General features: G+C 39.1%; 1 long non-coding RNA gene across 1 annotated transcript; it reads right to left on the minus strand.

Moving 5' to 3' along the window:
- Positions 1–5,271: 5,271 nt before the first annotated feature.
- Positions 5,272–15,625, minus strand: LOC132510970 (uncharacterized). The gene is made up of 3 exons (XR_009537477.1): positions 15,489–15,625; positions 9,486–9,545; positions 5,272–5,377 (listed from the first exon to the last, which is right to left on the minus strand). It is a non-coding gene; the product is annotated as an uncharacterized LOC132510970 (long non-coding RNA).
- Positions 15,626–18,008: the final 2,383 nt, after the last annotated feature.

Here is an 18,008-nt window from a genome sequence, read left to right on the forward strand (position 1 = left end):
AAAGGCCATATATGACAAGCCCACAGCAAACATCCTCCTCAATGGTGAAAAACTGAAAGCATTTCCACTAAGATCAGGAACAAGACAAGGTTGCCCACTCTCACCACTCTTATTCAACATAGTTTTGGAAGTTTTAGCCACAGCAATCAGAGAAGAAAAGGAAATAAAAGGAATCCAAATCGGAAAAGAAGAAGTAAAGCTGTCACTGTTTGCAGATGACATGATCCTATACATAGAGAACCGTAAAGATGCTACCAGAAAACTACTAGAGCTAATCAATGAATTTGGTAAAGTGGCAGGATACAAAATTAATGCACAGAAATCTCTGGCATCCCTATATACTAATGATGAAAAATCTGAACGTGAAATCAAGAAAACACTCCCATTTACCATTGCAACAAAAAGAATAAAATATCTAGGAATAAACCTACCTAAGGAGACAAAAGACCTGTATGCAGAAAATTATAAGACACTGATGAAAGAAATTAAAGATGATACAAATAGATGGAGAGATATACCATGTTCTTGGATTGGAAGAATCAACATTGTGAAAATGACTCTACTACCCAAAGCAATCTATAGATTCAATGCAATCCCTATCAAACTACCACTGGCATTTTTCACAGAACTAGAACAAAAAATTTTGCAATTTGTATGGAAACACAAAGGACCCTGAATAGCCAAAGCAATCTTGAGAACGAAAGAAGGAACTGGAGGAATCAGGCTCCCTGACTTCAGACTATACTACAAAGCTACAGTTATCAAGACGGTATGGTACTGGCACAAAAACAGAAAGATAGATCAATGGAACAGGATAGGATAGAAAGCCCAGAGATAAACCCATGCACATATGGACACCTTATCTTTGATAAAGGTGGCAGTAATGTACAGTGGAGAAAGAACAGCCTCTTCAATAAGTGGTGCTGGGAAAACTGGACAGCTACATGTAAAAGTATGAGATTAGATCACTCCCTAACACCATACACAAAAATAAGCTCAAAATGGATTAAAGACCTAAATATAAGGCCAGAAACTATCAAACTCTTAGAGGAAAACATAGGCAGAACACTCTATGACATAAATCACAGCAAGATCCTTTCTGACCCACCTCCTAGAGTAATGGAAATAAAAACAAAAATAAACAAATGGGACCTAATGAAACTTCAAAGCTTTTGCACAGCAAAGGAAACCATAAGCAAGACCAAAAGACAACCCTCAGAATGGGAGAAAATATTTGCAAATGAAGCAACCGACAAAGGATTAATCTCCAAAATTTACAAGCAGCTCATGCAGCTCAATAATAAAAAAACAAACAACCCAATCCAAAAATGGGCAGAAGACCTAAATAGACATTTCTCCAAAGAAGATATACAGACTGCCAACAAACACATGAAAGAATGCTCAACATCACTTATCATTAGAGAAATGCAAATCAAAACTACAATGAGATATCATCTCACACCAGTCAGAATGGCCATCATCAAAAAATCTAGAAACAATAAATGCTGGAGAGGGTGTGGAGAAAAGGGAACCCTCTTACACTGTTGGTGGGAATGTAAATTGATACAGCCACTGTGGAGAACAGTATGGAGGTTCCTTAAAAAGCTACAAATAGAACTACCATATGACCCAGCAATCCCACTACTGGGCATATACCCTGAGAAAACCATAATTCAAAAAGAGTCATGTACCAAAATGTTCATTGCAGCTCTATTTACAATAGCCCAGAGCTGGAAACAACCTAAGTGTCCATCATCGGATGAATGGATAAAGAAGATGTGGCACATATATACAATGGAATATTACTCAGCCATAAAAAGAGACGAAATTGAGCTATTTGTAATGAGGTGGATAGACCTAGAGTCTGTCATACAGAGTGAAGTAAGTCAGAAAGAGAGAGACAAATACCGTATGCTAACACATATATATGGAATTAAAAAAAAATGTCATGAAAAACCTAGGGGTGAAACAGGAATAAAGACACAGACTTACTAGAGAATGGACTTGAGGCTATGGGGAGGGGGAAGGGTAAACGGTGACAAAGCGATAAAGAGGCATGGACATATATACACTACCAAAAGTAAGGTAGTAGCTAGTGGGAAGCAGCCGCATAGCACAGGGAGATCAGCTCAGTGCTTTGTGACCGCCTGGAGGGGTGGGATAGGGTGGGAGGGAGGGAGACGCAGGCGGGAAGAGATATGGGAATATATGTATGTGTATAACTGATTCATTTTGTTGTGAAGCTGAAACTAACATACCATTGTAAAGCACTTATACTCCAATAAAGATGTTAAAAAAAAAAAACACTTTTTACTATGAAAAGTTTCAGATTAGAGACAGCAGTTTAATGAACCCATGTATCCATCACCCAGCTGCAAACAAATATTGATACATACCCGATCTTGTTTCATACACAACCTCAATCCACTTGCCTTCTCCCAGTCCCTACCCCATCTAGTTGCTCTAAACAATTTCTAAACAAATCCTGCACATACATTTCATATAATATTTTAGTGTATATCTTTACAAACTTTTTAAAAAAATCACTATGTCACACAAAAAAATTAACCATAATTTTTCATATCAATTCTTTGCAGTTCAAAGCACTACAGTTGTTATGCTTTTTAATGCACATATTCTTCCATCCCTGACCAGTGGGAACTTATTTGATTAGTTTCCTTATTAAAACAGTTCTCAGATAATTAGGACCTTTGTTCAAAATTTTAACCATTTTCAGAACATGAAACAGTTCTAAACGTGTGTGCCATGTACACATTTAGATTCTATTGTATATATACACCCATGAAGGAAGTGACCAGTAACAGGTATTGGGACTCAGACCCTAGGTTAGAATCCTGGCTACATTACCACTAGCTGTATGACTTTGGGATTATTCTTTAGCCTCTCCAAGTATACACTGCTTGATCTCTAACATGGAATAACTTCTGATTCAGAATAACCTCTAGTTCAGAAGACACGAGGACTATAAAAAACATTGTAAGTAAAAGCATCTGTCCCTGTGCCTGACACAGAATGCACTTAAATTTAAACTTCCCTTTTCTTAATGACATTAGGAAGGTCATCATCAGCCTTAGGACCTTCTCAGATGTTTGAGTTACTACACCTCACATCCACCACTAGATGCTGCAATTTACTTGGCATTCTTGCACTCATCCATTTCTTATCAGCAGCATTTGACCCAACTAATAAAAGGAAAATCAATGCATTTCATATTAACATAAATATTTTAAAGTAAAAATCTACCTATTTTACTTATTTTTTTAAATTAAGATGACATTGTTTTAATTTTTGCCAATCTCTTTAATGTCTACTGTAAACAAAAACAGCTGGATTCTCACACATGCTCCTGCATTCAACCTGTTGTAGAATGTTGTTTAGCTGAAGTATAAGAAGAAAATCCATTTGCATACACGTATATAAATTGGAAAATGGAAGAGTATTTTAATAGCTTTTTCATATAACTGGATGTTCTCCTTTGATACATTAAAGCTAGACAAATGGTTGTTTTTCTTTTTGTTTTTAGTCCACAAATGGTAGTTTCTTAAAAGTTAGGTACAATATGGAATCTGAAACCATATCAATAAACTTTCTGTACTTGGTTGCATTAAAATCCATTCATTTATCACTTATTTTGAATGGATATTTTACCCATGCATAATTTTGTGATGTATGCACTGGTCATTTGGAAAATATTGGTTCAATGAGTTATGCAGATCTTCTCTATGGTGGCATATTTCATTATACAGCAGCAAATAATCACAGTCATTAATTTCACCACCAATCTCATCAGAAAAATCTCTAAGTATTGGGAAGCTATCAAGCTCACGATGGGAGATACAAGTTTTCCAACACTCTAATTTTTACTTTAAAGTCGAAATTTATCTACTGTCAAATTTTTTCCCTTGAAGTGACAGGTTCACTTTGCTCATTTTTTATAAAATGTCTCCCAAATACTGAAGTCTGATTAACTATAGTTCTGTCTGTCAATCTTTCTTTCACAAAGAAATGGTGTTCCCAAGTCAAACAATTGTGCAAGGGCTTTTTTTCAAGTCAACCGTTACACTTTGCTATGCAGTAGAAGTACTTTATGCCTAATTCCTATTTCATCACACAGAATATTAAAAAGACCTGAACTCAAGGTTCAAGGTTTACTGAAATAAATTTTTAGTGCTTCATGCAGGACAGTCCTAAGTGAAACTGCCCTTTTTCCTGCAAGCACATGATGGTGAAGAATACAATGACTACTTTTACAGTTTGGCACCACTGCCTTAATTCACACTAAGGCACCAGCCATGCAAACATCAACACAGTGAAAAGGGTAAATAACACCTAAGTATTATTACAAGAATAGCTTTGACTTCATGGATTTCATGGAAAGGATCTCGGGAATCCTCAGGGGCCTGCAGACAATCCTTATTTATTTCCAAATGGCCTTCCTAAATTACAGGAAAAAAGGGAGGAAAAACAAAAAAGACCCTTTGGATTTTGTTACCACTGATTTTCATCTTGAATTCAGCAATTAAAGGCAGAGTTGTAAAGTTGAGGGCACTGGCTTGAGCCAATTAAAGTGCACATGGGCTTCTGCTTCTCAGTGTATTTTTATCATCTTCTAAAACTACCTCAGCAACAGATTTGTAACTCTGTCAGCTCTTAGGAGGTTTTATGCTAGATCTGTATGCAAGTGAAATCAAGCTCGTTTCACTCAAGAAAAAAAAAAAACAAAAAAAACTTAGTCACAGAGTTAATATAAAAGCAACTACACTTCCTGATGTTTCCAGTGGGACAAACTCATTCTTATACGTTCTGACTGTAATAGCTTTAAATAAAAAGCAGTAGGGCTTCCCTGGTGGTGCAGTGGTTGAGAATCTGCCTGCCAAGGCAGGGGACACGGGTTCGAGCCCTGGTCTGGGAAGATCCCACATGTCGCAGAGCAACTGGGCCCAGGCGTCACAACTACTCAATTACTGAGCCTGCGCGTCTGGAGCCTGTGCTCCGCAACAAGAGAGGCTGCGAGAGTGAGAGGCCCGCGCACCGCAGTGAAGAGTGGCCCCCGCTTGCCACAACTAGAGAAAGCCCTCGCACAGAAATGAAGACCCAACAAAGCCATAAATAAATAAATAAATAAATAAATAGATTTAAATCATGTGGGCTTCTAAGAAGACCTCTGCTTAAAAAAAAAAAAAAAAAAAAGGCAGTAAAAGCCATAGAGTAAGAGTCTAAAATGAGCAAAGCAGAAGAGATTACCCTTACCTCACATCTTTCCCCACAGTCATAGCAGCAATCACTTTCTTCACAGCCTCCTTCTTCTTTTCTTTCTTTTCACTGTTGAGTTCAGCCTTTAATTCAAAGACTTCTCCTAAAAGACAACAAACGGGTGAGGTCCCAGGATCAGAGAACTAGAGCAGAACACTGTACTATACAGCAAGTAACACAACAGATGACCAGTGGCAGGGCTGCAACTGAAATAAGATTATTTAAAAATTATAGGATAGGTACAGTTCAAATCCCTAGAATATTAACCAACCCATTGATAAGGATGCTATTTTGGGGTTATCACCAGAGAGGAAGGTGTAAGCCAGATCTCAGGAAGCACAGAAGTGGGAAAAAGGAAAGATATCTCATGATATCTTACTACGATGGGGAGAGAACGGCATCTGAGGGATGATCTCCTGTCAGAATTTCAAAGTTCTGGGAAAAAAATAAATGCAGGCAGGAAACAGGTTCACAAATCAATGTTTTCAAACCAGAAGAGACTTCTCATTCACCTACTCTCAACTCCACAAACAACTAGGCTCAAATGTCACTAAGTGAGCGAGTGACAGAGCTGGCCTTAGAACTGTTTCTCCCGACTCTTTAATCCAGTGTTTCTCAACATTGGCTACACACTATTACCCGGGAAGTATCTAGAAATGCCAATGCTCAGGCTCCACTCTGGACCAAATAAATCAGAATGTCAAGGAGTAGAACTCCTACGTTCATATTTTTTAAAGTTTCCTCAAGTGATTCTAATGTATAATCAAGGTTGAGAATCACTGCTCTAATTAGTAATTGATAATGGGCTTTAAGGCCCTATCCTGTTCAATCAATCTAAGAACAGAAATAATAATCCTGAAGCTTCAAGAATGGTACAAACCAGAGTCATTTCTAAAGATATAATCTTAAATGACTGACTGCTCAGGCGCTGCACCGTGAAATGCCAGGACTGTCACCCCTATTTTAAGGCCCAGGCTCACCTATCTTCAGAAAGCTGGTGCTGAAATAAGAAAAAAGGTTAACCACCCTCAACTGGTTTTAAAAGAAAGAAGAAAATATACTATAAGACCACGAAAAAGAAGTTGACTATTGTTACGTCAACTTTCAATCCACAGAATTGCCTCATTTTCTTCCACCTTTATGACTGTTCTTGATGTTCACTTTAACCTCGTTCACCAGTACAGAAATAGTGGGGGCAGCAAACTAGGTGATCTGCTGAAGCCTCTAAATGGGAAGGATGAACTGGCAAGAAGCACAGAAGTTGAGCACTAAAAAAGCCTGTTACATCAAAATCCATCGCTAACAAAGCAAACAAACTGTTACAAAAATCACCCTTTTATTTGACAGCTGCAAAAAGAGCACAGACAGAAAAGCTGGGCCCTTTAAAGAGTCACTCTCCTCTTCTCCAAGTCCTCTGCTGCCAAATCCAGCTCTTAGGGTTCCCATCATTTACTTCTGAAAACAGTAAAGGACAAGCAGCACCGTTTCAGAAAATCTGAATTGTGAATAGCAGCAGAAGCTGAAGATCAAAACAGGATATAACTGAAATTATTCCAACTCCAACAGCATAAATTTAAAGAATATGCGCCAGTGGCAGTTCTGGTGGGTGTTACAGGAAGTAAAAGGAACACAGTCTATCCATTTTTTAAAATGTGGTATTTACCCAGCCATGATTCATCTGTAAGTCTCAAACCTTTATAAAAATCCCTGAATTAAAAAAAGGTTACCAGGACCCATTATAAGTGAAGGTTTGAAAAATCAGGTGAGTTTTAAAATTACATCTTTTTGTGTTATTATAGAAACATCTTGGTCATCAAAGCACATAAAATGTTAACAGAAGAAATAAATACATTTCAGAATGATAAGAAATAAGAAAAAAAGCTGAAAATGAATGACAAGGGGCTAAATGCTTTTGTACGCTATAAGCAGTAAAAACAGCAAGAAGTTGGGTGGAGCCAAGGAGGAGCACGGAGGCAAGGTATCTCATACATACTACAGTTTTATTAAATTCTTATCTTCCCCCCCTCCTTTTCCCCTGAATCAAATCTACCAAGCATTGCTAGCAGCTAGCAACAGTTCTCAATCTCGGCTACATATCAGAAAATTCTGGGGAGCTTTTAAAAAAACCCCACGTCTAGGCCATATCCCACACCAAAGAAATCAGGATATCTGCAGGGGTAGGACTGGATATCACCTATTGTCTTTTACGTCACTGGGCAATTCCAATGTGCAGGCAAGGCTGAAAGCCATGGACTAGTAGCTAATGTAATTAAGCAACTCTCTATGGTGTTTTCTGTATTATAATAGAAGTTTACCCTTAAATAACTCCAAACGACAGAAATATGCTTGTGCTTTCTAGAAAATTTTCTGGTGCTCCAGGCCACTATGTGTGCCCTCCCATTTTCTTTTTCTTTTGAAATCATTTTAATCTTAAAGAAAAGTTGCAAAATTCCCCATCTGCTAACATTATGCCACATTTGCTTTATCATACTTTTTATATATTTATACATTTTTTTCTGATTCATTGAAGAAGTAAACTGTAGACATCATGTCTCTTTAGCTCTAAATATATCAGTGTATAACTTCTAAGAACAAGGAATTATGTTACATAGCTATAATACAATGATGAAAATCAGGAAGTTTAACAGTGATATACTGTCATTATCTAATCTATAAACCTTATTCAAAGATCTTGATAAAGTCTTTTATAGTAATTTTACCCCCATCCTCCTTGGGCCAGGATCCAATGCAGGATCATGCACTACACTTACTGTCATGTCTCTTTAGTCTCCTTTAATCTGAAACAGCTGGTCAGCCTTTGTCTTTCATGATAATGACATTTTAAAAAAGTACAGGCCAGTCATTTTCTAGAACACCCTCAGCTGTCATAGGTGTTCCCTCATGATTACACTGAGATTATACCTTTTGGCAGCCATAATTCAGAAATGATGATATGAAATCATCATCTGTGGAAGGATAAGAAAATATCAAATTTCCATGCATTGTTTTGCATAATCATTTTTCGTTAAAAATTTGAAAAATCATATGTATTAATACATGCATAGAAAAGACTGAGGATACATACCGAGTTCCCATCAGGAACAGGAATAGGGAGGGAGGGAACTTTCATTTTTACTTTTTATTGCTGTATTGCTTTAGTAGTACTCCTTGTAATAAAATGTTTATTTCCAAATAAAAAATTAAAAGAATTTGGTGCAACCACTATGGAAAACACTATGGAGGTTCCTTAAAAAACTAGAGTTACCATATGATCCAACAAACCCACTCTTGGGTATATATCCAGAGAAAAGTCTAATTCGAAAAGATACATGCACCCCAACGTTCATGGCAGCACTATTTACAATAGTCAGGACATGGAAGCAACCTAAGTGTCCATCCATCCACAGATGAATGGATGAAGAAGATATGGTTTATATATACTATGGAGTATTATTCAGCCATAAAAAAGAATGAAATACTGCCATTTTCAGGAACATGGATGGACCCAGAAATTACCATACTAAGTGAAGTAAGTCAGACAAAGAAAGACAAATATATGGTATCACTTATACGTGGAATCTAAAAAAAGATACAAATGGACTTATTTACAAAACAGAAACACTCACAGACTCAGAAAATAAACTTATGGTTACCAAACAGGAGGGGAGGAAGGGATAAATCAGGACCTTGGGATTAGCAGATACAAACTAGTATGTATTAAATAAACGACAAGGTCCTACTGTATAGCACAGGGAACTATATTCAATATCTTGTAATAACCTATGATGGGAAAGAATCTGAAAAAGAATATATATATGTATACATACACACACACACACCTGAATCACTTTGCTGTGCACCAGAAACGAACACAACATTGTAAACCAATTACACTCGATTTTTTTAAAAAAGAGAAAATAAATGTGCTTCTTCCTTTTACCCTCCTCAGATCTATCAATCTTCAATGGATCAATCTTGGATCTCTTCCTTTCACTAAAACCTTCAAGTCAAAATGATGTGCACCACAGCCGTATCTTTAAAAACCCATACTTTAATAATTTACTCAATACACTTTTCTGTAGGATATCCCCAGTGAGATGGTCCAAGACATACATGTCTGAAGAGGTCAGGAGCATTCTACTTGGAACCATCTTACACCAGAACTTTTGAAGAATCTTCAAAAAAGGCTGTGATCAGGTTCTCATACTTACCTTTTTTATTGGTTGTGACGTATTTGGAGGCAGTCATGGTTGTGGATCTTTAATGTGCACCTACAGCAAGAGAAGAGAATTCCTTTAACCAAGTTATTTATGTCCAGCAAGGCATTCAACTAATTTTAAGATCATTTATATACAAGAAGTTCTGCATTCAGAAAGTATCTTCATCCTTACCACCATCACTCGTGATCCAAAGGGATGCAAGGATAATTAAGAATGTAATCCTTGCCTCAAAAGCTAATTGGAACAAAATCCAAAGGCCTAATGGAATAGAGTGATAATCTGAACCTATCATAGTTTTATGATTTTATCCACAATTATCTCCTCAGAGCCTCCAAGACCTAAAGCTACATCTTTTTACAAATACGTCTTCAGTTAGTCACTCCAATATTTAAAATAAGGAAAAGTTTGTTTCAAAAGATCTCCCCATTACTTTCCGTTAAAGCAAATCTGATTTACTTCCCTGCCTCAAGATGGAGTCACTCTAAGACACATATTCTGAAACAGAGTAAAACTGAAAGAGAAAATAATTTTATCAACCTCTTCACCATTACATGCAACTGTCAATAAAAGGAATTTCTTTCAGAAAAAAGAGAAAAGTCTAGATTAGTAGGACAATACTCTTTCATGACAAACACCTAGAGAGGCAAACATCTAGAGAGGTGTTATGCATGGATTTTTTTTTTAAATTATGGTTTTCATATTTCCAACAACCTACAATTCCCCCAAGTATTCCCCCAAATAAAAAATATCAGTTTACAGTTAAAAACAATGCAAAAAACTGAGATATTTGTTCAGTCACACTGAGTGCTAAAGAGGATCAGAACTGGTGTTAAAACTTAAAAGAACATGGATCCCAGCTTCAATTTAACTTTTCTGTTCCAATTTCCAGAATTAATCCAGTTGACATAAGGCTCCATTGGTAAAATGAAAACAGCATGGACTGATCACATTTCTCCCCAAATAATGAGACAATGTTTTCTGATTTGAGAAACCCTAAGGTTTTGTCCAATGTACTTGACTTCTTTAAATACATTAAAACTTTCTTTTAATAATATTCCTGCTGCACTCAAAAATGAGTATCTTCTGGGATTTCCCTGGTGGCACAGTGGTTAAGACTCTGCGCTCCCAAAGCAGGTGGCCCAGGTTCGATCCCTGGTACGACCAGATCCCACATGCGTGCCGCAACTAAGAGTTCGCATAACACAACTAAGGAGCCAACGAGCCTCAACTAAGGAGCCCGCCTGCCACAACTAAGACCCGACACAACCAAATAAATAAATTTTTAAAAAAATGATTATCTTCTTACTGACCACCATCATTAATAATACTTATCACCAAATTTTGGACAGATGCCCTGGCACCTACTCATTATTTTCTGGTCAAAACCACATGAGTGATAATATATTTGGCAAACTTGAGCAATAATACCTCCACAAACAATGGTAATTATGGATCTGAGAAAAAAGACCTAAGCACTCAACAAATCAATGCAATTAAGGAAAAAAGCCAGAAAATCATAAAATAATGAAAAAAGGTTGGCTCAAATTTGTTCTCTAAAATGTACTACTTGGACTATTTAAGGGAAATTAGACTGATCTGTTATCTTTCCAGGGAGCTACTTAATGTTTATAGTACTGATCCTTATACAATAGTGCTTTTAGGTTGTACAAGAATTTCACTGAATTTACCTTGTTAAAATAAGTGAGCTAGAATGCACACAAATCATTACAGAATACAGAAATTTCTGATTTGACACTATTTGTTATAACTTAAAGTGAGCCTGTAACAGAGGCTTGTCTTATGTAGTATTTTCATAATGTCTTTTCTAGCTAAAATTCAAAGAATTATAATCTTTTAATCCATTTAATCACTTAATCCATTCACAGTGTAAACTAAATGTGAAGTAGGCAAACTGAAGAAAGGAGTCCTTCACATAAAAGACCTGGAATAGGGACTTCCCTGGTGGTGCAGTGGTTAAGGATCCGCCTGCCAATGCAGGGGATGTGGGTTTGGTCCAGGAAGATTCCACATGCCACAGAGCAATTAAGCCCGTGTGCCACAACTACTGAGCCCACATGCCACAACTACTGAAGCCCACAAGCCTAGAGCCCGTGCTCCGCAACAAGAGAAGCCCCTGCGATGAGAAGCCCACACACACCGCAACTAGAGAAAGCCCACGCACAACAACGAAGACCCAACACAGCCATAAATTAATTAATTAATTTAAAAAAGACCTGGAATAAATGTGAAGTTATCATCTAAGAACTTATATATACAAAGAGGAAAACCAGTATACAGAAATGATTACAGTACTAGAGCCTGACAGGAGGGCCACAGCTCAAGGCCATTATGGTCTATCCAGGATGTTGTTACACCACTCTAATCCTTTGGGATCATCAAAAGTTAAAACTTGCTTAACATTTAAAGACAAAAGCTGCTTGGAATTTCTGTTTCTTTGAAAAAGCACCCCCAAATCGTTGTTTTCTAAAGCTCTCATACACATTCACATATATTAAATTTTTAACAGAAAATTTCAGCACAATCTGTTAAACATTAAATTAACCTCGTCTTAAATCGTACCTTTATTAGTGACCCACACATTTCATTACTTTCCCTAACAAATTTCATCATCGAGGAATAGATTTCTGTCCTTTTACATTGTGAGCACTAAGTTCTTAACTAGAGAATAATGTACCAGCCCACAAAATTTCAGGGAAGAGGAGAGAATCAAGTACATGATCTTAGACCCTAAATTAAGAACCCCTGCTTTTCAAGAGAAAGGAGAAACACACCACTGTCTTATCTCGCACTGTCCTACACAACAGTAATGAAATATCCCTTACACATATTGGCAGAGCAACATTTTATCATGTCAGTTCCTGACTTAAGCCAACAGAAACTCCCCCAAAATAAAAATAAACCAGCCTAAACAAAAACAAATGAGAAGAGTCGGGGTTGCACAACACTGTGAATGTACCAAATGCCACCAAACTGCTCACTCTAAAATGGTTAATTTTATGTTATGTGAATTTCACCTCAAAAAATTGCATATGTATGCATTTTTTGGCTGCGTTGAGTCTTCGTTGCTGCACGTGGGCTTTCTCCAGTTGTGGCAAGCAGGGGCTACTCTGCGTTGCTGTGCGCGGGCTTCATTAGTTGCAGGATGCAGGCTCAGCAGTTGCAGCACATGGGTCCCAGAGCGCATGAGCTTCAACAGCTGCAACGCGTGGGGCCAGTAGTTGTGGCGCACGGGCTTCGTTGCTCCGTGGCATGTGGAATCTTCCCAGACCAGGGATCAAACCCCATGTCCCCTGCATTGGCAGGCGGATTCTTAACCACTGCACCACCAGGGAAGTCCCTGTATATATTTTTAAATGAGACACTGTTTCTTTGTTTTTGTTGTTGTTGTTTTTTAATGAGACACTCTTAATCACACACCAGAGATGAATGTGGTCAGATTCTCTAAAACATAGGGTGGTGAAAACTGTTGTCTGGGACTTCCCTGGTGGCGCAGTGGTTGAGAGTCCGCCTGTCGATGCAGGGGACATGGGTTCGTGCCCCGGTCCGGGAGGATCCCACATGCCGCGGAGCGGCTGGGCCCGTGAGCCATGGCCGCTGAGCCTGCGCATCCGGAGCCTGTGCTCCGCAACGGGAGAGGCCACAGCAGTGAGAGGTCCGTGTACCGCAAAAAAAAAAAAAACAACAAAAAAAAAACCTGTTGTCTGCTTTAGAAGCCAAAGAAAAAGCAGCCAAGATAGAGTTCAAAGAATAAGTCAAGTATTTGCTGAAGAGCCTCAAAAATCAAGTTCCTTCTGGGAGCTGGGGGAGAATTTATTCCTCAGGAGAGTCCCAGGGCAAAGCCAAGCCATCATGGAGCTGGAATTCACACTACCTTCTTAGCAGATCAAACTAGAGAAGTCACTGGCTGTTCTGAGGACCTGAGGTATGCCCTCAGGACATTGTTAAAAAAAATAATAATAATGCTGCCACAGTCAAAAGCACAATCACTCTAACTTTCCTAGCCCAGAGTATGATGTCACTGCATTTCAGAAAAGGTCTCCCTGTACAGGATTATACATCTAGATTTAACATAACCTAGTTTCTACTAAATATAGCTTGTAAAAGTCCCTTCTCAACTATTCCTCCCTCCTTCCGGTGCCCGTAAGGAGAATAAGGCCAGAAGAAAATTAATAGGGTCTTAATTTCAAATGGCTCTCTGGGAAATGGCAGCTAAATTAGAGTTGGCGAGGCCACTAAATCCCCTCTTCGCATAAAATAGGACTTTACACGGTTGGTGCTAGTAGGGAAAAAGTGAACAGTTGACCAAATTATAAAGCAGAAAAGTCATCTCAGCAATCTTTCATTACAAGGGTGAGAGGTGCTAATCAGATATTTCAATAATGCAAAGACAATGGCATCTTCAGGTATCATTTATTGCCTAAGAAATGACAGCAGACAACTCATTACAACAGACACGCCTGCAATTTCCATTTAAAAATGACCACAAAATAATTTGTTAATATTATCCGGTAAGAAAAAAGCTCAAAAGTTTTACATCCAATTCTTAACTGAAATAAACTCTGGAAAACTTACGCCTGGAAGGAGAGAAAAGAAGGAAGAAAGGAAAATGCGTCCTGCCTGATTCGTTCCCTGTTCAGCTTGGTTCATAGTATTTTAAAATACGGGTGTGTCAAAGAAGAAAAAGAAAAGATGGAAGAACTGGACTTTCTTGAGTCTCTTAACTCACAGAATGTTAGCTTTGTATTACCTTTACCACCCAATTTTCAGTGAGGTTATTTGCAGAACACACTATACTTTCTGCTTCTTTGGGAGTTTAAAACTACTGAGATACCTGCAAACAGTTCTCATCTTACCACCACGCTTAGTCATCATTGGAATGCGTTACACGTTTTCTTGTACAGCTGCATCTCCTTCATCTGCTGCTTTCTATTATGACTCTGTAAGTGTACCCTGAGGCTAAGCAACAGAATTATACCAGGGAGGTGATTAATAATTTAAATTGTTCCTCACTGAGACCACTTCCTTTGTCATTCTTCCTTTTCTAAACTTACTGAGTTTTCTTTACTTTCTCTTTTAAACCACATGATTATAACAGTGTTTGGCATTTAAAAAACACTTCTTAAAAGTCAAAGTTTAATGAAGCATTCACACTTTATTCACACTGCTTCATAATGAAGCAGCCAGGTGAGTTGAAAAAAAGTCTGCCCCGCAAATGGGCACTGTTTTCAGTGCTCTGAAAACAAAGAGCATGAATCAATTCTTTGGATTCAAAGAATATGGAATAACAGGAAGTTCCAGTTTCTTTACCTCTGTCTTAATCTACAGTCTTTCTCAAACCAGACCGCTCCTTCTAAGACCAGAAAGAAAAAACTGCGGGCTAAGATTTACTCCCACCTGCTTCCCCCTCTCTCACATCGGGTCAATTCTGGAGGTTTTTCCCTTTCTCCAATGTCAGGAATTCCTCTTCTTTCCCCAGGTGGTCAAGATTCTAGGGATATGTTCCTCCATTACGAGGTGAGGGAGGAACGGTGTCTCAACCTCAAATTACAGAAGACGGGTGAGGTCTGCCCATCTATGAGCAAAACTCTGGGGGAACTCCTTTCCCCTTCTGGTACCTGGACACGTCCCAGCCTCTCAGTGAACGACGCCAAACCGGGAAGAAGGTTCTCCCCTCGGCCTCCAGTCTCTACCGGCCACACCCCTGGCCTCTGGCCCTCCTAATCCCCCACTTCGAACATATCTTTTCCCCAGTGCCCCCCAACTCCCAGTTGCCACCCTGCGGATTCCCTCACCCCACTCCAGCGGTGGAGTCCCTTTCTCCAACCCTCTTCCTCACAACGGTCACACCTGACGGCTCACTCCATCTTCAATGGTCACGCTCCTAAGATTGCTCTCCTCCGCCCGTCTCCAACCAAGCCTGGCCCCCTTCTCCAAAAGAGGGACACACCCCAAAGTTAGCCGCCCTGAACTCACCGGAGGCAAGGGCAGGGGTAGCAGCAGCAGCCAGAGAGCACGGCCCGAGCGGTGCTGTAATGGTTTCCTGCACGCCACGACTCCTCCTCCAGGTCTAAGCCACTGCGCAAAACCCACTTTGCCAGGGACAAACATGGTGGACAGGAAACTCTGACGTCAGACCGCCTCGCCGTGTGACGTCATCCAGGCGCGCGGGAGAACCAGAAAGGCGGTCATCTCGGTCGCCTTGGAGACGGAAAAATTTTGCACCTTCGGGAAGCTACCTGAGGTCCGGGCCTCCTAGGAAGTTCACTGACTATCGGAACGGATCTATTAAACAAGCTGACATTCCCTGGATTTGCTTCCTCGCACAGGAGTTCTCTAAAAACTTACACATAGGGATAGTGAAACATCCTGTTTTCTTAAAAAAAAAAAAAAAACCAGCTAATTTCCCTGGCCAGTTCAGGAATGTGGACGATGGTGATCCAGCCCAAGACCATGCAAGGGCAGTGGGACTGGAGGAGAGTGGTGCAAGGAAAAGAGGTTGACATGGCCTCAGACCTGAGTTTGAATCCATCTGAGATCGAATCCCTGTCCTGAATGTGATTACGAAAGTTACTTAACGTCTCCTCAACCTTAGTCTTACTTGTGAAATAAATCCAGTGATATAACTCTCTCCAGCTTGTCAAGCTTAAAGTAGGTAAGGCACCCAGCATGTAACAGGAGTGCTTACACAAAGTAAGTTCCTTTCAGAAACCAAGACCTAGATATCTCTGTACCTTCCCCTCAAAACGAAAACTTCCCACTTAAAACTGCTCTAAGTAATAATAAAGTCTTTAACCAAAAAAAGAAGAAGAGGAATGTGAAGAATGAGAGCCTGAGGCAGAAGTTGGGAAACCAAAGTGCAAAGGGGACTGAGAAGTAGAGAGGTAGAAGGAAAAGCAGGTGGTCATAATCATTTAGGACGTTTTTAGAGTTCTATGAAAGTATAGGAACTATATACTATATCTCTGAGGCCTAGCCGCCCCCTCCCCAAAATTTGTTGAATGGATAAATGTATAAGTGAGTGGTCAACAACAACAGTTGCTAGAGAGAAAAGGAGGAAGGGCCGAAAAGTGTCCAAGGATTTAGCAGCACTAAGGTCTTCGATGTCATTGCTGAGACCATCAGCAGAGATAATGAAGGCAAAAGCCATGCTGAATAAGTTTGAAGATAAATGGGAGGTAAGGAAATGAAAACAGATAACTCCATAAGAAAGTATGGCTGAAAGAGAAGAGATATAGGATGGTGTCTGAGGGAGAAAGTAGCAAGCATTTTATTTTTAAGTTCTATATTCATACATTTTCTTTACACTAACCCTTTAGCAATACCATGGGTTCAATCATTTTTCCTACCCATATGACTCCAAAATATCTATCTCTAACCTTGACCTAGTCCCCAAACTTCATCACCAAATTGCTAACCGCACTGATCGTTAAGGCTGCACATATGGCCCACCCAAATTAAGCAAATCATAAAAGTATTGGGGGGGGTGTTTAAAAACTGTGGTTCCAGGTACAACTCACAGCAGACAGAGGTGGATTTTGTAAAGAGATGCCACCAGAAAAATCTTTGATTCATACCTCTCCCCGGTTCAAAAACTTTCAACAGCTCCTCATTTCCTAATTTGTACAGAACCTATCCTTCTCCCAGTTTTCCCCATTTCTTTGCTCTTTAGTTTTCTCATCTACAAAATGGGAGAAATACTAATATCCAATCATAATATTATTACAAGGATGAAATGAATTAGTGTACGTAAAGCACTTAGAACTATGCCTGCACATAGTATGGACTGTGTAAATATTTGCTATGATGGCAGTTATTTGAACAAATTACACTGCCAGAAATTACTAGCCAGAAATCTGGGGGTCATTCTTGATTTCTCTCTCTCTTAACTGCCACATTCATTCCATCTCCAAGTTGTCAATCCTACCTTCAAAATATATTTCAAATTCATCCAATCTCTTCTATTCACCTCATTATTCCAAGCCACCATCGCCTCTTGCCTCAACTACTAGAAACCTCAACTCTCCTCCCAACCATTATTCATACAGCAGCCAGATTTTTGTTTCACTTTTTTTTGATGTATAAACGAACATTCCAAAAAGTGCACACCAAAAACATAAAGCTTGATGAATTTTCACAAAGTAAATGTAACCACATAACCATTACGGGGTCATCTTAAAAATATAAACCTGGTCATGACTCCGGTGTATAAATCCTTCAATGACCTCCCATTATACTTTGACTAAAATCCAGTTTCCTTCCCATGGCCTATGAGTGGTTAGGCTCCTGTCTACCTCTCTTAATATCATTTTATCCTTTTCAGTCACTCCTCATTTCCTCTTCATTTCACCTCTTGTTAGCTTTTGCAGCTCTCAAATAGGCCAAGCTCTTTCCCATCCTAGGGCCTTCACAACTACCACTCCTCCTACCTAATATTCGTTTTCCCCAACTCCACACAGGCCTGGCTGGCTTATAATTTAGGTCTCACTTTAATTG

The sequence above is a fragment of the Lagenorhynchus albirostris genome, chromosome 20 (genome assembly GCF_949774975.1).
Source record: "Lagenorhynchus albirostris chromosome 20, mLagAlb1.1, whole genome shotgun sequence".
Taxonomy (NCBI): domain Eukaryota; kingdom Metazoa; phylum Chordata; class Mammalia; order Artiodactyla; family Delphinidae; genus Lagenorhynchus; species Lagenorhynchus albirostris.